Raw genomic sequence first — 14,485 nt, forward strand, 5'->3', positions numbered from 1 at the left:
TATCTGTAATTTATTTATATCATCTGTCTCCCCCCTCAGACTGTAAACTCATTGTGGGCAGGGAATATATCTGTTTATTGTCATAGTGTACTCTCCCATGCACTTAGTACAGTGTTCTGCACACAGTAAGCACTCAATAAATACAATTGATTGAATGATTGAATGAATGAGGTATTGAGAGCTCACTGTGATTAGGGACTATGTCTACCACCTCTATTGTAGTTTGCACGCCAAAGCACTTAGTACAGTGCTCTGCATACAGTTAACTCTTAATGAATACCATTGAAGATGGAAGAGAGAGTAGCAAAACCGTTGTTATTACTATGTAAACAATTCAAGAACATCAGGGGCACAAATCTTGAGCCTCCTAACAATTGGTGTCTGATCAACAAGCTTTCCTAATGGCAGGAATTCCATGAACAAGTATTCAAGTCTCAGCCACTCACATTCCTAGATTCATTCATTCATTCAATCATTTATTGAGCGCTTACTGTGTGCAGAGCACTGTACTAAGCACTTGGGAAGTACAAGTTGGAAACATATAGAGACAGTCCCTACCCAACAGTGGGCTCACAGTCTAGAAATCTCACTGCCAGTAGTGTCATCATCTTTTCACTAAAAGGAACTTTATAAATATATTTATGCTCATGTTCAGAACATACGCATAAATGTTCATTCAGCTGCATAACTGTTTCTTCCAAAGCTTGTGTTTTCAGTATTTGTTTTGGACAGAATGCTATTAGACAATTAAGAGATAGTCTTCCAACAGTGTGCATACATGCAATGTCAGAAGACATGCTTGTGTTGATCCAGGTACTGTCCGCTCATCCCCCTTCAAAGCCTTATTAATAATAATAATAACATTTGTTTAGCACTTTCTATGAGCCGAGCACTGTTCTAAGCGCTGGGGTAGATACAAGGTAATCAAGTTATCCCACATGGGGCTCACAGTCTTAACCTCCACTTTACAGATGAGCTAACAGAGGTACAGAGAAGCCAAGTGATTTGCCCAAAGTCACACAGCCGGTCAGTGGCGGAGCCGGGATTAAAACCTATGACCTCTGACTCTCAAGCCCGTGCCCTTTCCACTATGCCACGCTACTTCTCTATTGAAGGCACATCTCCTCCTAGAGGCCTTCCCTGATTAAGCCCTCCTTTCCTCTTCTCTCACACCCCTCTGCATTACCCTGATTTGCTCCCTTTATTCATCCCCCCTCCCAGACAGACCCTCAGCACTTTTCTACATATCTACAATTTATTCATTTATATTAATACCTGTCTCCCTCTATAGGCTGCAAGCTCATTGTGAGCGGACACTATGCCTATTTATTGTTATATTGTATTCTCCAAAGCACTTAGTGCAGTGCTTTGCACACAGTAAGTGCTCAATAATTAGGATTGACTGACCGATACAGGTAGCATCTGTAAAGCCATGCATATTATGAGAGCTTTCCTTAAAGCAGGGTTCATTAAGAAGACAATCCTCACATTATGGATGAACTGAGTACATGTCAGTGAATCAATCAATGGTATTTATTAGTTGCTTGCAGTAGAGCACTGTACCAAGTACTCAAAAGAGTATAATGCAATAGAATTGACAGATGTGATCCCTGCCCGCAAAGAATTTACAATCTAAAAGGGGATTATCAAGTATTTTCTCTGCAATTTCATCTTACACATTTGGTTTATCTGCTGTATGCTCGTGCTGACTCTATTCCCATTATTAGATATGGGATTTGTTAAGCTTCCTGTCTACTAATCACTGTTCAAAGCTCTGGGATAGATATCAGTGGGGTGCAGTCTCTGACCCATCTGGGTCTCAAGATCTAAGAATAAAAATAGATTATAAGGCCACCCCATTCCTTTCTCATCTCTTTACTACTTCCCCCGCCTCTACTTCGTCCAGAATTCCTTCCCCATCTGTTGTGTGTCTGCCTGTTTCTGTATTTCTGCCTTTATGTATATGTCTGTTTCTCTCCCTGTGCATGTCTTTGCCCATAAATGTGTTCATATCTGCCAGTATCTGTCTGTAGGCGACCCATCTTATTTGCCCTTACTATGTGTCCTAACTTGGTGAAAAATCAAGTTCTTTACTAGTTATTATGGCGTAGTAGCAGTTTAACTGGGCAGAATTTATAATGCTTTAGTCTGCTCTTTTCAATTGTATAATTCTTATAGTCATTAGATTTTTAAAATTTGTTGAATAATTGGGGAGAATAATTCTCTCTATCATTAGGTAACCCTTTTGTGCTAACTTGGAATTCTCGTGCACCCAAATTTCATATATAATGGGCTGGGGGGTTGGGGCGGGGGTGGGGCGTGTTGTGCTCTTCCGAACTTTAGATTGACCATCACGACTGCACATAAAAGAATAGTAATAGTAATGGCATTTATTAAGTGCTTACTATGTGCAAAGCACTGTTCTAAGCATTGCGGAGGTTACAAAGTGATCAAGTTGTCCCATGCGGGGATCACAGTCTTCATCCCCATTTTACAGATGAGGTAACTGAGGCACAGAGAAGTTAAGTGACTTGCCCAAGGTCACACAGCTGACAATTGGCAGAGTCAGGATTTGAACCCATGACTTCCGACTCCCAAGCCCGTGCTCTTTCCATTGAGCCATGCTGCTTGTTAGAACGAACTCCCTATTTAATGCTACGTGCAAGGTGGACAACCATTTCTACAAACTCCAGGTCCCTTTTGGTCCAGTTCAGATGCTCATTATCAGAAGGACATTCCCTGATTACTCAAAATACCTACTGCAAAATGCACAGTCTGTCACACCTGAGGTTTGAGGTTGGATATGAAAGATAAAGTGGTTAGATGACCTGGTCCTTAAGACCGTAGTGAAAAAATAGTGTATGGTCACATTTTGAAGCAAATACCTTCAAGAACTGGGGTTAGCACATTTTTCAGATCACTGAAATTTTCATTTGGATGTATTCAGGAATTAAGGTATTTTAGGAATGTATTTGTTTAAAGACCATGGCTATTAAACAGAGTTTGTTTCCTTCTTAGCTTTAAATATGACTGGTGGATAGCCATAGTTAAATGGAGAGTGATTGCCAATGGCATTTTCCTTTCTCAAATCCCTATGCCAGAGCTTAGTGTTGGTCTCGGTGATTGGTCCCTGTCTCCTTGTGGGCAGAACATTCCCATGGTGATGATAGTTTCTTGAGAATGTAGTGAAAAGGAATGTCGAATCTGTTTCTTGATCCAATGGCATCTCCACCAAAATTGGTATAACATCCAGTTTGCATTTGCTAGAGGGGGTCAGGTTTCTAGGCGTCCAGGATCTAATTGATATGATGGGTTTGTTCTTCAAGGAAGCATTTCACACACATGTCATACCCAGGAAGCATATGACGCACTTCCTTTGCAAGAATATTCACTTTCTTTCATTCATTCAATCATTCATTCATTCAGTCGCATTTATTGAGCTCTTACCGTGTGCAGAACATTGTAATAAGCTCTTGGGAGAGTAAGATACAAGAATTAACAGACACATTCCCCTCCCACAACAAACTCAGTGACAAAGAGAGTTGTAAAGGACCATCAAGAACTATTGAAGATGCCTGGGCTGAAGTTGAACATCTGATAAAGTTGAGCCATTCTCAGGATGCAAGGGAGCAAGGAAAGTCCCCGGAAAGAGTAGATTTTTCTTTCCTGGGTGGTTTGTCACCAACTCCTGTTGATCAGAGTCTGTCTCAGCACTCCTGGGTGCAGTTTATTGCACAAAAAGGAAACTGTTGCCGGTGGACAATTTGGCCACTCTGCCTCGTGAAAAGCTATAGTGTTATTTGAAACCAATGAATGTCTCTCTGAGACAGCGGAAGGGGTGTCAACCCATTTACCCACAAGATAAGTAAGGATATCCTACTCTGTATTTTATTGGCAATCCTGATAGTTTTCTCTTCATTGGTGGTTTATGTGTAATAGAGACCAAACTGCAATTTTCTGAACTGCCAAGATCCATTACGTCTGGTAAATATAGTTTATGCTTGACAGAATCCACACTAAGGGTGGAAAACCATGCAAATTAAACTAAGGTTTAGGTTAATTTTTGGTACTGAAAATTATTCTCCCTTGGTGACCGTATTCAATGTGAAATAAGACAACCAGAAAGCTATGTGTTCAGACCACTCCACTCTTCTTTCCTTTAATCAAAATAATAGAAGGTGTGGAGAAGCTGGGATACTGATTCACATAGCTCATGCCTTCCACAGAACCTAATCTTTTCTGGTCACAGGAAGCTTATCAAGTCAATAGATTTCAGAGTAGGCAGTGAAATCCTTTTTCAAGATAACCGTCCTGCATCCATTTTGAGATCTATGCAAATCCTATCTTTCTACAGATTTATATAGCACCTACCTCTCTAGTGTCTTGGCGCTCTAGCCCAAATGATGTTTTAGCATCAAACACTGCCCAGTGTCAGAGGTATTAAAGATTTTTCTGCTCTGTAAATAGTATTTCAACTTGATTGGTGTAGAAAGGGAAGTTATTACTCAAGTCAAAGAGAAAGTTCAGCCCCATACTTTACCTGATACTGATGGTGATGGTGGCTATCCCATAATGATCAGGGCCGTGATGTTGGTAATCTGTGTCACTGGCAGCCAGGTTTATTCAGGTAGGCTCTATGACGTCTTCACTGCTCCCTTTTAGTCTCCAGAGCTCCATTCAGCTAACGGCATGGCTCTGCCGACTCAAGCTGGCAGTTTCTGAAATGGTTTGAAGTACGATTTAATAGGTTTTCCCCTCATTAATACACCTGGGGCTAAGTGAAGAATGGATTTGACCTGTAGCCCCAGTAGATGAACTGAGGGAAAAGACCTGTAAATACCTGATATTTAATTTGATATGAAGATAACATGCTTTGTTTTGTTGTCTATCTCCCCCTTCTAGACTGTGAGCCTGTTTCTTTTGTTGTCTATCTCCCCCTTCTAGACTGTGAGCCCGCTGTTGGGTCTATATGTTGCCAACTTGTACTTCCCAAGCGCTTAGTACAGTGCTCTGCAAACAGTTAGTGCTCCATAAATATGATTGAATGAATGAATACCTGCATCTCAAACAAAGGTTTTAAGGAAACTACTTTTGATATTTAATAGATTTGCAAGTCTAAAGGGCCCTTCTTAATAGAAAGAGAGAATTGCATGGTAAAGGTAGTGTTAGGAGACAGAAGGGGAGAGGCTTTTGGTGAGAACCAACTCAATGGAGGTGGGGAGTGCAGAGGCAGAGGATCAAGAAGGGAGATGTAGTGGTAGCAGAGCACCTCTGCCTGTCTCTCTCCTCCAAATGGAAGGCTGTTGCTGCAGTCCCTCTGTCCCCTAGGGATTCATTTGAGCAGGTTTCACCCCTGGTTCTTCGGGAATTCTTTCAGGGAGAGGCAGAATGGATGTCGACGGATCAAAAACTTTTAATCCAGAAATTTCTGATGACTGACCAACATCCTTGCTGTTCAAATTGAGTTCTATTTTTCCAAAAAGGTGGTATGGTCCCATCTGAATTATTAATAATTTCAGATGGTCCTTTTGACTGATTTTGCACATTACCTAGGCAACTCCTTGAGGGTGGGAATGTATTGCTTGCTTGTTTAGTACTTCCCAAGCACAGAGTACAATGCATTATGCGTGGTGGCCACTGGAAAAATGCTATTACTGTGATTGCTACTTTTGGGGATTCTTGGTTATTGGTTTATCGTATTAAGATTCTCCAGATATGGATCTCCGGATATGGATCACTGGTTGAAAACGTCTGTGGTGCTTGTCTTGGTCACACCACCATTCACTTAAAACAGGTTCACTAAGTGACCAAACCAATGATTTAAAAACATGGATTGATCTTCACATAGGAGTGATAATATAGTTGTCTTGGAAAGGAGGGCATCAACACAACATTGATCTTCCATCCCTTTGTGTTTCAGTAATTGCTGGGTTGGGGCGGGGAAAGCTTTTTGCCATTTGGGCTACAGTGTTCATAGGCATGCAGAATTCCCTGGAACAGCATGATGACTTAATCTCCCCAAGGGGTTCCCCTGCTGTAGTTTCCTGAGAGATGGGAGGCATTTACCCACATGGCACACCCCATGAAATTCAAATCAAGCAATGAAAGAGATGTGATTCATTTCTTTTACGCCTTCTTCTGGGCTTAATTCCCAGAACTATAGCAAATTTTAAAAGAAAAATGGGATGATATCACAGGATTCGGCCACACTCGTTCAACACTCCCTGCTCAAGCAAAATGGCATCTTGACCCCTACTTGACTTTGAAACCAGGGGAAAAACAACCGAGGCAAATAAAATCTCATGGAAGAATAACAAAAGCAAGTGGGAGTAACGTAGTATGGTAAGAAAATGCAAGGAAAATGAGGGAAAAAGTGTGTCCAATGAATGATCAGCTCCACACTCTTCAAAGTTGCAAACCAGTTTTTACTCTACTGTATCCCTGGCTTCTTTCCATAATTACTTCATTGTTGTTGTTTCTTACACAACACCCGTCTTTCCTTACACAGTCACAGTCTTTCTTCCTGAATTGTTTCTGAAGTCTGTTCTTCATATGGACTCAGTTCCAGCTGTCTCTGTTCATCTAGTGTCTAATATCATCATTACAAGGCATATGTCCAGCTCAACATATTGGCCATTCATTTTTATTTTAGTGTGAAAAACCTTGCCATCCATTACCTTCGCATCACTGTTTGATCGTGATTTATTCTTGACCTAGATTACCGTGCTCACAAAGTAGATGAATTCAGGCAATTCTTCATTTTGTGCTATTTTGTGTATTGGCTTTTTGAGTCCGGTAGCATTAAATATTCTTGGTTAGCCTAAATCATACTTTGTAATTCATATAAATTAACTTAGGATAGTAGCACTATAGTTTGGCCTTTGAGAAAGTCTTTTGTCCACTGTGTACTCTGTCCATGAAAATAAAGAAGTGTATCTTTCTTGTCTTCTTGCAGGTTGGGTAAGCGTATCTTTGACCCCAGTTAGCAACAGCAGGATATGTGCTTAAATTGTTTTTCCATTAGTGTGGCCTAGTGGAAAGAGAATGAGTTTGGGAGTCAGAGGACCTGGATTTTAATCCCAGCTCTGCCATGTATGTACTGTCTGTTTTTGGACAAGTCACTTAACTTCTCTGTTCCCTCATCTGCAAAGTGGAGATTCAATGTCTGTTCTCCCTCCTATTTAAGAAGCATGTCGTAGTGTGAAGGAGCATGGTGGAGTGGATAGAGCACGGGCCTGGAAATCAGAAAGTTGTGTGTTCTAATCCTGACTCCACCATTTGTCTCCACCACTTGGGCAAGTCACTTCACTTCTCTGTGCCTCAGTTACCTCATATGTAAAATGGGGATTGAGACTGTGAGCTCCGAGTGAGACAGGGACCCGATTTGCTTGTATCTACCCCAACGCATAGTACAGTGCCTGGCTCATAGTAAGCACTTAACAAACACTACAATTATTAATTAGACTGTGAGCCCCATGTGGCACCTGATTAAATTGTATCTACCCCAGCACTTGATACAGTGTTGTTTTAGAGAAGCAGCATGGCTCAGTGGAAAGAGCACGGGCTTGGGAGTCAGAGGTCATGGGTTCTAATCCTACTCTGCCACTTGTCTGCTGTGTGACTTTGGGCAAGTCACTTAACTTCTCTGTGCCTCAGTTACCTCATCTGTAATATGAGGATTAAGACTGTGAGCCCTACGTGGGACAACCTGATCACCTTGTATCCCCCAGTGCTTAGAGCAGTGCTTTGCACATATACCACTATTATTATTATTATTATTATTACAAGTAGTGGGGATGGTTTGAAATGAGCACTATCTCATTTGGTCCAGTGCACTGAGAGATGGCTGGTGTCTTGTTCCCTGAACACAATACCTCTAATATCTCAAAAGCAGCAAGCAACGCTGTGTCCTCCCTTTCCTAGAATTCATTCATTCATTCATTCAATCCTATTTATGGAGCACTTACTGCGTTGACAGCACTGTACTAAGTGCTTGGGAAAGTAGAATACAACAAGAAACTGTGCCATTCTCTGCCCACAATGGGGCTAGAACAGTGGCATAAGCATGTCAGTCACTTAATGAATGTTTGAGTTGACTGCATTACGTCACCTGCATTGAGCTTTTACTAGTTCTATCAGCGGAGGCTGGTCCAGCAATCAATCAATCAATCAATCAATCAGTTGTATATGTTGTTTATTGTATGCAGAGCACTGTACTAAATGCTTGGGAGAGTACAATCCTTTTCCTTTCTGACTCCCATCCTCCTGTCTCTCCCTGCTTCAGTCTATACTTCACTCTGCTGCCCGGATTATCTCTGTACAGAAATGCTCTGGGTATGTCAGTCCCCTCTTCAAAAATCTCCAGTGGTTGCCTGTCAACCTATGAATCAAGTAAAAACTCCTCACTCTCAGCTTCAAAGCTCTCCATCACCTCGCCCTCTCCCACGTCACCTCCCTTCTCTCCTTCAACAGCCCAGCCTACACACTCTGCTACTCTGCCGCTAGCCTTTTCACTGTTCCTCATCTCACCTCTCCCACCATCAACCCCTGGCCCACTTCTGGCCTGGAATGCTCTCCCTCCACACATCTGCCAAACTAGCTCTCTTCCTCCCTTCAAAGCCCTACTGAGAGCTCACGTCCTCCAGGAGGTCTTTCCAGACTAAGCCCCCACCCTTTTTCCTCCCCACCTCCCCTCCCCATCGCCCCCCTCCCTCCCTCTTCCCTACCTCCTTTCCCTCCCCACAGCACTTGTGTATATTTGTACATATTTATTACTCTATTTTATTAATGATGTGTATTTAGCTATAATTCTAGGTATTCTGATAGTATTGACACTTGTCCACTTGTTTGGTTTTGTTGTCTGTCTCCCCCTTCTAGACTGTGAGCCTGTTTTTGGGTAGGGACTGTCTCTATATGTTGCTGATTTGTACTTCCCAAGAGCTTACTACAGTGTTCTGCACACAGTAAGTGTTCAATAAATATAATTGAATGAATGAATGAATACAATATAACAAAGTGGGTACACATGTTCCCTTTCCACAAGGAGCTTACAGTCTAGAGGGGTAGACCAGTATTAAAATATATTATGGATATGTACATCAGGGCTATGACTCTGAGGGTGGGGTGAATAGGTGGTACAAATCTAAGTGCAAGGATGATGCAGATGGGAGTGGGAGTAGTGGGAATGAGGGTGGCAGGTTGACACTTTGGTTAGAATGCCCCTCTAACTTTTGACTAAATTTTGGAAGTCACTTGGATTCCACAAAGAATCCATATTTCAAGAAGAGAGGGAAATTAGAGGCATTTTAACTGTAAACTATGTTTGCGCAGGGAACATGCCTCCTAATTCTGTTGTATTATACTCTCCCAAGTGCTTAGTACAGTGTTCTACTAGGAGTAAGAGCTCAATTAAGGTGATTGATTGATTATGTAGATTTCAAGGAAATGTCAGGTAGGACTCAGGTACAATTGAAACAATCTAACACACAGCATGAAAAGTGATTTGGATTTTCTTGAAGCAGCTCAATAGACAATAAGCCATCAGAGGTGGTTAGCATTTACTAATTGCCCAACACCATATGAAAAACATGGTATGCAGAAAAGACTACATTTCTCTGGGTATTTGCTTTAGCTTAATTAAAGCATCTTACACTAATAATAATACTAATAATACTAATAATAATAATAATGGTATCTGTGAAGTGCTTACTATGCACCAAGCAGTGTTTTAGGCTCTGGGGTAGATACAAGGTAATCAGGTTGTCCCATGTGGGGCTCACAGCCATAATCCCCATTTTACAAATGAGGTAACTGAGGCACAGAAAAGTGAAGTGATTTGCCCAAGGTCACACAGCAGACAAGTGGCAGAGCAGGGATTAGAACCCAGGTCTTCTGACTCCCAAGCCCATGCTCTTTCCAATAAGCCACACTGCTTTTCTAGGGGAGTAAAAATGTTGTATATTAAAAGAAAATCCGTACCAAAAAAAGTGTTATTCTCTTCACAATCATCATTTCTCCTGGGAGAAATGTTGGCACCCAAGTCTTCAGCAGTAGGGAGACATTTGGCAAGCAGCAAAACCAGAGGGTCTGGGGCCAGTTAGGAGCCATAAATTAGATATGAGTGTGCCGTGCCATATGGTAGGGGAAGAAAGGAATTATTAGATTCTTTTAGCTGCAGATGTTGAAGCCTGTTAGCCCATCCGGGATAGAGTCCTCCTCCAGAGAATGCTGAGGGGACAACTGCAGTACCTTGATACTCTCTGGACCCTTCTTTCTAGTAAAAGGATGTCAGCAACCCAGAGAGGATTTGTCCACAAGAACAGAGATGATGAAAGGGTAGGAGAGATTGATGGTCTAATGGTGTTTTCCATCTCTTAACTACTATTGAGGAAGCCTTGGGAGGAAATAATAAAAGAAGTCATTGTGTGTAGCTTGGCCAAATGCAGATAAAGGTGGGATGTGATAACCATCTACTACCGAGTTGCCAACAGGCAATAAATTAGCTTCCGAGAATCCAAGAATGCCCTTTCAATATTTTATTTTTTAAGTCCAACTGAAAAATAATTACTAGTAATGTATTTGCAAATCTTTCCCAACAGCCTAAGTAATTCCAGGCCCCTCTGTTAGAGAAGCAGTGTTGCCTAGTGGATAGAGGTTGAACCTGGGAGTCAGATGAGTAATGATAATAATACTAATAATAACAATAGTTTTTGCTAAGCACTGTGTGCCACGCATTGTTCTAAGCACTGGTGTCCTGTCACACATGGGGCTCAAAGTGTAGGTAGCGGGGAGAGGGATTTAATCCTAATTTTACAGATGAGAAAATCGAGGCACAGAGAAGTAAAGTGACTTGCTCAAGGTCACAGAGCAGACAAGTGGCAGAGCGGGATTAGAACTTAGGTCTTCTGATTCCCAGGCCCGTGCTCTTTCCACTAGGCAACAGTGCTTATCTGGACCTGGATGTCAGTTCTAATCCTGGCTCCACCATTTGTCTCCTCTGTATCTTACTTTACCACTAACCTTGGGCAAAAAACTTCTCTGTGCCTCAGTTACCTCATTTGTAAAATGGGGATTAAGACCGTGACCCCTAAATCTGGCATGGATTGTGTCCAGTCTGATTAGCTTGTATCTAATCCAACGTTTTGTACAATGCCTGGTACATAGTTAAGTGCTTAAGAAATGCCTTAAAAAAATCCACAGGTTCTTCAGTGAATCAATTGCCCTCATTCAAATCCTGACATTGAGGTAGATTGCCATTAGAATGGAAAAAAAAAGCCAGCCTTTTTAAATTTTAAAGCCAAGCAGGAATAAATTCATTGTGGTATTTGCCAAGTTTCACTAGGTAAATTCCATACTTCTTTGTTAATTAGTGGCTTACTTCTTGAGGGTCTCAGTACAACTGGTATTATTAAGCCATTTATCGGCAGCCTAATGAAGACTCTGTGTTCCCCATTAGTAATCAGAGAAAGAGACACAAGTGGCAGTCTTTCGGAATTGGATTGGCTAGGATGTCGCACTCTGACTTAAGAAGGGAAGGAGGCCGCACACAGATCTGAGCTTTCACTTGGTCTCAGGAGATCTCGAGATGGTGAACTGCTTTCACTGGCCACACTCACTGTAGCTAAGAGTCTTGCACGACTAGTCAAATGGCTGGAGAACAGCATGGTATCACATGTCACAAGGGGAGAGGAAAAGGGAGTTTGGAGGTTTTCTTAACGTCTTGCTCCTGGCACTGCTTCTCTGCCTTTAATTTCCTAACTGTATGAAAAGATACAAAATCAAGAGGCGAACAGTTCCATAATTTGTTTCTGAAGTTGACTGGGCATGAAAGCTTACCTTTCCAGCAATTCATTGCAGAATTTATTTTATGATTTCCTCCTGGCATCAATTCTGTGCTAACCTTGAGTTCAGTGGCTTTGCCTGAGCTCCTTGGTGCTGGTGGTTACAGTGCATCCATTCTTGGCAATAGAAGCCGCCCAGAAAAATACGACTCTCATGGCAAACATATTAATCATTCTGAATGCGTGTTTGCCTCAACCTTTCCGCTTTGGTATGCCCGTGAACCAAACATTAAAACACCATAGCATCATCGGGACATTAAGGCAGCTGACTGAAGGCTCAGAGCTGTGACTAAGGTAAAATATTTTAAAATCGTACATAGCTGGAATGGGGGAGCAAGAAAAAACGTTGTTTTTGAAGTTGACTCTGCGGAAGACCGAAATGACAATTAGGCTCATCTTTTTTTATTACAATCAGGTTCCCTTTAAGTATATTGTGCCCTTCAGGTCAGAATGATTTACTTCTCTATTTTTGGACATCTGAGTTCTATTCTACTGTTGCCAGAGTGTGTTTTCAGCTGTGCCAGAACTGAGCAGGTCTGTGGTTCCTTTGTAACATCAAAACGGAGACATTTATCATGGAGATTTATCATGGGACAGCCTGCCAGATGGTTTGGGTATTTTAAAGGTGAACTGTTTGGGTCTTGATTAGCTCATGTGGTCTTCCCTGCTAAAGACAACTCTATCAGCTGCTTGGTAGAAAGGTTTCATGTTTTTTTTTTCCTCTAGGAAAGCAGAAAATATTAATATAATGACAGATGTGGCAGAAATTGTCATTTCAGAAAGAAAACCAAGCCATAACCAATTCCACTGATTGCATTCTAATTATAATGTAACCTCCTGTTGCTTTGCATAGAGGCAGTATTCATTTCATCACTCCTCTGTAAAACTTTCAGAGTAAACGACCCTCAAAGGGGCAATTGTAGGATTCAAGCTTGGAATGTTTTGCTCATACCAAAGACTTTCATTCTGTCAAAGCTCTGCTGATTGGGTTAGAAAGAATGCATTTGATTATATAGACTAAACTTATTGGGAACAGAGCCTACACACTCTGAAATGCTTTTCATTCAAATTACATTCAGACTTGAACTCAGCATTGATTACGATATGGATTGGCAATGGTAATATACCGTGCTGGCATGTGGAGGTTTGAGCTTTTTCTGGCGGGAAGATTTTCTTTGGGCTTCTCAAGAACACTTCTGTTGGGCTTAGTACAGTGCTCTGCACACAGTAAACGCTCAGTAAATACGATTGATTGATTGATTGACTGGGGAGTTGGACTGGGGTACCCAGGCTAGGAGACTTCTTCAGGAGATTTCATTGTTTTCTTATTTCATCCAGATTGACTTCCTCGAGGTCATTTTTGTTCCCAGAAATTTGGGGGATTGTCCGCTATCAATAAGGACAGAAGAGAATTAGCCTGAAGTCTCTGATTAGATAAGAAGGCATACATAATAAACATCGCAATATTGCTACCAAAACAGCCGGGTAGGAACTGCCTCTCGGGAATGTCTGGTGCCAGGCTTTTGTCAGGTTTGCACCCTACGGAGGGGAAGAACCAATCTATGATGCCAGGGCCTAATCACAAAATGCTTGGACAGGACTGAGGAAAGCAATAGCACAGGTGTCGTGTTTGCTACCCTTTAATCCTACTCGGCACCTCTCAGGGTTGCAACTGGAGAGTTTTCAGCACTCTATCAGTGTCGACAACTGGAGGGAGAGTCAAGCAGAAGCCTACCCATTCCATTCCTAGCTTGGGCAGTGGCTAGCGAGTGGAAGGTCATTTGCTATAAGTCAGAACTCACCCATGCTGGGCAGCAGCAGCATGGGTGAGAGTCGAGGGTGGGGACTTGAGTTTGCTGAGCAGAAGGTGGCAATGGTAAACCACTTCCGTATTTTTACCAAGAAAACTCTATGGATACACTACCAGAATGAATTCAGATGATGAGCAGGGCGTTCTGGGGTAGATGTGTCCATGGTGACGCTTTGGGTCGGAAATGACTCGACGGCATAAGACAAGACAAATCCTACTCAGGCTACCTAAGGGTGCATACCAGCAATAGCCCAGTCATGATTTTTTTTCACCCCTCTACACACACGATCATTTTCTCTGCCTCTCTCACTCCTAAACTGGGGTCACCAGCATCCATAGCCCCCTCCCTCCCCCCCCAGTTCCTTTCCTCATCTCCGTGATTGTGGTTTTTGTTAAATGCTTACTATGTACTAAGCATTGGGGTGGATGCATAATCCCCTAGATATCCTGACCCAATTTGCCACCCCGCCCCACCCCACCTCCAACCCACTGTGTCTAGTGCTGTACAATTCACACAGACCAGGAAAGCAAATGGAAATGTTGCGGCCTCTCTTGGATTTCTGCCCATGTTTAGCCTTCGGCCATCCTTGCCTATTTGAAACTCCACTTTTCTTATTTCCCTATTGATTGTTCCCTATTGAGAAGCAGCGTGGCTCAATGGAAAGAGCATGGGCTTGGGAGTCAGAAGTCATGGGTTCAAATCACAGCTCTGCCAATTGTCAGCTGTGTGACCTTGGACAAGTCACTTAACTCCTCTGTGCCTCTGTTACCTCATCTGTAAAATGGGGATTAAGACTGTAAGCCCCAAATGGGACATCCTGATCACCTTGTATCC

The 14,485-nt window shown here is 42.2% G+C and overlaps 1 protein-coding gene and 1 non-coding gene across 3 annotated transcripts in view; both read left to right on the forward strand.

Moving 5' to 3' along the window:
* The window catches only part of LRMDA (leucine rich melanocyte differentiation associated), a 1,241,311-nt gene that overhangs the window by 1,075,954 nt on the left and 150,872 nt on the right, over window positions 1-14,485 (forward strand). The gene's annotated exons all lie outside the window — the stretch shown is intronic.
* Window positions 13,495-13,632, forward strand: LOC119926203. Its single transcript, XR_005450098.1, has one exon. It is a non-coding gene; the product is annotated as a small nucleolar RNA SNORA7 (small nucleolar RNA).

This window comes from Tachyglossus aculeatus, chromosome 3 (assembly GCF_015852505.1).
Source record: "Tachyglossus aculeatus isolate mTacAcu1 chromosome 3, mTacAcu1.pri, whole genome shotgun sequence".
NCBI classification, from domain to species: Eukaryota; Metazoa; Chordata; class Mammalia; order Monotremata; family Tachyglossidae; genus Tachyglossus; species Tachyglossus aculeatus.